The 5,455-nt window shown below is 53.2% G+C and overlaps 1 long non-coding RNA gene across 1 annotated transcript; it reads right to left on the bottom strand.

Moving 5' to 3' along the window:
• Window positions 1–299: 299 nt before the first annotated feature.
• LOC116659872 lies at window positions 300–2,998 on the bottom strand. The gene is made up of 4 exons (XR_004315239.1): window positions 2,890–2,998; window positions 2,482–2,585; window positions 1,371–1,467; window positions 300–594 (listed from the first exon to the last, which is right to left on the bottom strand). It is a non-coding gene; the product is annotated as an uncharacterized LOC116659872 (long non-coding RNA).
• Window positions 2,999–5,455: the final 2,457 nt, after the last annotated feature.

The raw sequence follows: 5,455 nt of genomic DNA on the forward strand, positions 1-5,455 counted from the left end.
TGGTTGTCCCCAGGGCGGCCGAGGGGGACACTGAGCTGGGGTGGGCAACGCACCCACCCAGGGCCGGCACCCAGCAGCCTCTTGGGTCCTAGACCCCAACCACATCCCACCAAACACAGACGCAGGAGGAGGAGTCATAAAGAGAGCTGCTACGGTGTAGTCTGCACTGTGGGGGTTTTCTTACAATCATTTTGAACCTATTTTTATTAAACCTTTTTTAAAGACATGTAAATGAAAGCACCGAGTCAAACTGTAATTCTGCTCTTTCCCTTAACGTGAAACCTTTATTGAGACTAAAATTCATTTATGTAAAACAAGCTTTCCTTAAATAGGCCGAGAGCGTCTCCTGCCCTGGTCCGCCCCCAAGTCTTCCGAATTCCCAGACTGGTCAGAAAGTCTGTCTTGTCATGTTACCACACAGGCAGCGATTTCGTGATAGATGTCACATTCTGGGGGGTACTTTTCCTGAAAGCATTTCATTCTCAGGCTGGCTTTTGCCACCATATCACAAAAGCTGAGCATCTGGGCTCTGGTTCCACTTCCTGGCTCACCCAGACCTGATGTATTTGACAGATGCTTAACTGATGATTATAACTGGAAAAAAACAAAAACCACCCAGAGAAACATACAAACAATATAGGCCAGGAAGTGCCTGGCTTCTTCACAACTTGCAAAACGTAGCAGGGAGCTCTTTTTAAAATACTAGTATTTGACTCAGGGACATAGAAAACAAACTGTGGTTACCAAAGGGGAAAGGTGAGGCAGGAAAAAATTAGGAGTTTGGGACTAACAGACAGACATTACTATATGTAAACTAGGTAAAGAACAAGGACCCACTGTATAGCACAGGGAACTATATTCAATTTCTAGTAATAACCTATAATGGAAAAGAATCTGAAAATATATGTATAACTGCATCGCTTTGCTGTACATTGGAAACTAACATTGTAAATCAGTAAAAATGAATAAATAAAATAAAATACTGGTATTTGAAAAGATATCTGCAGGTGGATAACAGCACTGTTGGTCGTTTTAGAATTACCTGCGTCCTTCACCACGTAGTCTTCACCACCCTGCCCCCGTAAGAGTGAATATTCATTTTGCACGAGAGAAACCCGGGGCCAGTGCCAGTCAGCCTCTGACAGCGGGTGAGGGGGCGAGAGGGTTTGCTGGGCACCTGCTTCCTGTAGGGTCTCCAGTCACGCTCCTCCCGTTGGCCCTACACTCAGCCCGGCTGGGACTCCTAGGAAGCCCACTGCATTAAACTTGGGCTGGGAGGATCCCTGTGGTGGATCGGGAGCTGGGATACCCAAGAGGCCTGGGGAGCCCTCGGTATCAACGTCCTCACCAACACACACTCAGTAACCCACCTCCCTGCTGTGGGTTTCTTCCCTGAATGTGTTACTGTAACTCTCCGTCCATCACTCCCGTATCTTGCTGGTCATCTGTCTTCTTGTCCGGAAGCTCCTAAGGGCAGGAATTTGGCTCTGTTGTTCACAGCTATATTCCCAGCATGATAGACTCTCAATGACAATTTCTAGGATAAAGCCTGGAGGAATCTCCTTGAATCCTCAGGACAACTCCTTGAGGGTCCCCTCTGGACACAACCCCCCCATATTTGACTCTTGGCACTGACTGGAACCTGACCTGCCAGATACTGGCTTGGTGACCACTGCATCCCAGAGCTCTCCATCAGCCAGAGAGACCCTTGGTCGGGAGTCTCAGGGATGACATGGGGGGATGACAACTGTTGAGGGGATGTGGAGCATCTGTAGCTCCGGCCACACCGTGGTTTCCACTGTACAGACAGGGAGAGATCACAGTCTTGGAATTGGGGTGGGGGGAGGATCTAAAATCCTCTCCTGGCCACTCTTCTAAGTCACCTGCAAACTATTTTGTTTGGGTCTTTTTTTTTAATATTTAAAAAAATTTATTTATTATTGTATTATTTCATTAATTTTTTTGGCTGGGGAGTGGTTTGGTTTATTTATTTTTAGAGGAGGTACTGGAGATCGAACCCAGGACCTCAGGCACACTAAGCATGCACTCTGCCACTTGAGCTATACCCTCCTCACATTTTCCTGGAGAAAATATATACATTTAGAATAAGTTGGCTGGACTCAGTTTAGATGATCCCAATGTTAGTAGCATCAAAAGCATCATAGTCTGGAGCCAGCTGATCACACGCCTTCTCCCTCCATCACGGCCACACCAGGTCACTGAGCACCATCTCAGTCTGTACGACCGGGTGTCAGAGGCCTTGGCACCCACGATAAACACAGGCTGTTCTCTCTTTTCCTTGCCCATTCCGTGGCCTGGGAACTCAAGGGCAGAGTGCTCAAGCTTGTGGTTCCCGGGGTGCTCTTGCCAGGATGTGTGGGCTGCAGAGGTGGGTGGTATGGGGACCTTCCTTTTCTTTGTGGCTGCATCACCCATCAGCCCTGTCTCCTTGGCCATCTAAGTCTTTGCTTTGGCACTTACCACAGGCCAGTTTCCAAGTGGAATCTTCACACATTGTTGTTTCGTGAATTCTCACAGTATCTCTCTGAAGTAGGTATCGTCACCCCAGTGTACTGGGAAGGAGACTGAGATCAGAGAGAGATGGTGACTTGCCTAAGCAGACAGCCAAGGCAGGACTGAAGTGCTCTGAACTTTCCAGTCCTTCTGCTCCAGCCCAGACTCAATTAGGGGGTAAGAAGAGTTTTCTGACCCCCACTAAAGCCAAAGTATTGAGGGCTCACAGTGGTAAAGAGTCATCTGTTTCGGAGTCCTTTGGCCACTCTGGGACTCAGTTTCCCCACCTGTAAAATGGGGTTGGGTGGGGCTGGTGTCTGCCGTGGAGTCCCCTCCTGGCTCTCAGCTCTGGGATCCTAGCACTACCGTACTCACCTGTTTGGTTTGGTTTTTAATCCTCTCCTCCCCACAAAGGGGCGATTCCAAAAAAGCTAACTGAGCCCCTGTCCAGGCTGGGTTTGAGAACCTTCTGGATCAGGCAGGAGCCCCATGGAAGCGAAAGAGGAAGTGTCCTTCTGTTTACCTCCGTGTGGTGACATCACACTTCCTGGCTTTGTGCAGAGCCCATAGGCCCCGCGGCCCACCCGTCCCCGGGGAGCGCCTCGCTGAGCCGCTGCTCTGGGCAGGCAACAGAGCCCCTGCCCGCTCCTCAGAAACAGGAAGCGCTTGTGTGGGGCCAGGTCCCCTCACGGGAGGTGGGGCTCCTTTCTCTCTGAAGCAGGTCTGGCTGCCTTTGGGGATGGCTCCTGGCGGGCAGGCCCCTTTAACCCATGCCTCCTGCGGGGCAGTCAAGGGGGCAAGGCTGTAGCTGCTGGTGGCTCTGGGAGGCCTCTGGGGGCCTCGGAGAGACTCAGAAGGGATGGGTTCAGGCCCCAGCTTTGCACTTACAAGCTGAGTCACCCTGGGCAAGTCACTGGCTTCTCAGGAACTGCATTTCCCATCAGGATGTGGGAACAGGAGAAAGGTGGGAATCAGATGGCCCCAGAGACCCCATGTTGGTCCCGGAGCCACCACTCACCAGCTGCATAACCTCGGACAGGTCACAGCCTCAGTTTCTCCATCTGTCTAACGAACGAGTTGGAGCAGTGTGAGTCAGAGTGAAAACCAGACAGGACGAAGGTACCACTAGCTCTAAAACTGTACACAGTCCACCTGATCCCAATGACAAAGAAAGATAAATCTCCACTCTGCAGGTACGTAGTAGGCACATGGTGAACGGAGGCCCGCAGGGCAGAGGTGCAGAACTCCACAGTGGGCGGGAGGCTGGGCGCTGAGTCAGACATTCACTCCTCTCTGTTTACCGAGGGCCTGGCGTGTGAGGCCGGGCTGGGCTGGGGGCTGAAGATGCTCCCGTCTCGTGGAATCTCACATTCTAGCCAGTGGAGGCCACCTATAAGCCTAATGCATCGATGAAATCATTTCAGTTTGCATCAAGGGCTGGGATACGGTGGAAAGTGACCAAGGCAGGGGACCCTTGAGCTGAAATGTAAGCGATGAGAAGGCGGAAACCTGGGGAGAGGGAGAAGGAAACTGCTGGGCAAAGACCCTGACAGGGGCCGTTTGCTGTGTCCGGTGTGGCTAGAGAGTGTGGGGAACAGGGAGGATGGGACCAGATGAGGTTGGTGACGAGGCCGGGTCAGATGATGCAGGGCCTTACCAGTCAAGGTGGGGAGGCTGAGTTTAATCTGAGTGCAGCTGGCAAAGAGGGGTGGTTTTAAACCAATGCAACAGGGATCACATTGCACGACCCCCAGAGCCAGGTCACAGGAGGCCACATGGCTTCTGTCTGGTTCTTGAGCACGGTGGCTCTCCATGTGTTTCCACTCAGGATGCTCCCTCTGCGGACACAGCTGCCACATTGGGAGAAAGCACAGGGTCCAGGGGGCAGCCACGGGAGGGGCTCCAGTCGACAGTCCCAGCAGAGCCCGGTCTCCAAGCCATCCGAGCAGGGCTCGGGTCCTGAGAGTGAGATGACCTCCAATGGCCCCAGCCTGCAACTGCTTGGGTCACCCCCAGTCATGGAGTCGTCCCAGAGCCCAGCTGAGGCCCTGGGCATCACGGAGCAGAGACAAGCCGTCCCTGCAGAAGCTGTGGCCAAACGCTCAGCCCTCGGAGTCTGAGAGCAAGAGAGCGCGCGTGCAGCCGTAGATGTCAGGGCCGCCAGCTGCGACTGTGTTACGTCGGCCCGTCTCCGGGCCCTGGCCCACACCGCGCTCGCGCGAGCACCACGAACATCGTTTTCTCCTTTGCTCACCTTGGCTTATCATTGATAATCTAGATTTGCGGTTTGAGAACTTGGTTTTGACACCACAGAATTCTTTGTTTCAAATGAAATCTCAGGCAAATCCAAGTGGAACTGGGGTGGGGAGCCCACAGCAACCTTCCCCTGCCCCCTCCTTCCTGGTGGCCCTGGGACAGCCGGGCAACTCAGGGCCCCTCCCCGGTCTGGATGTGGGGGGTCTCTCGCTTGTCTGTCCTGAAATAGTTAATGGGAGCAGCAGGGGTCATGGTAACAGTGGCAGCTTCCAGGGCTGTCTGGCCCCTCACTCCGTATTTCATGCCCACCCTCTGGTTTGCCATCTGTCCGGGTGCCCAAGGGCACAGACTGGCCAGGTTCCGCCAGTCCTCTGCCCACAAGGAACCCACTTGTGGGGTTTTCCAGAATTCAGGGAAGTGGTGTGGAGAGTGATCTGCGCCCAGGGCTAAGCATGCAGGAAGCGTTCAGCGGTGCCAAACGAAAGAAAGTTGGTGCTTAGTAATGATTCAGGAGTCACGTCCTCCTTGGGGATCATGACCTCTCAGTTCTGGTCTGGCTCTGTCTGTAATGAGCCAGGTCCCTGCCCCCACCCACCAGGCCTCAATTTCCTCACCAGTGAAATGACACTGCAGGCCCCCTCCCCCGCTGTCTTATAAGGGACTCACTGGTCCTGTGGCCAGCGGC

The sequence above is a fragment of the Camelus ferus genome, chromosome 25, assembly GCF_009834535.1.
Source record: "Camelus ferus isolate YT-003-E chromosome 25, BCGSAC_Cfer_1.0, whole genome shotgun sequence".
Lineage (NCBI taxonomy): Eukaryota > Metazoa > Chordata > Mammalia > Artiodactyla > Camelidae > Camelus > Camelus ferus.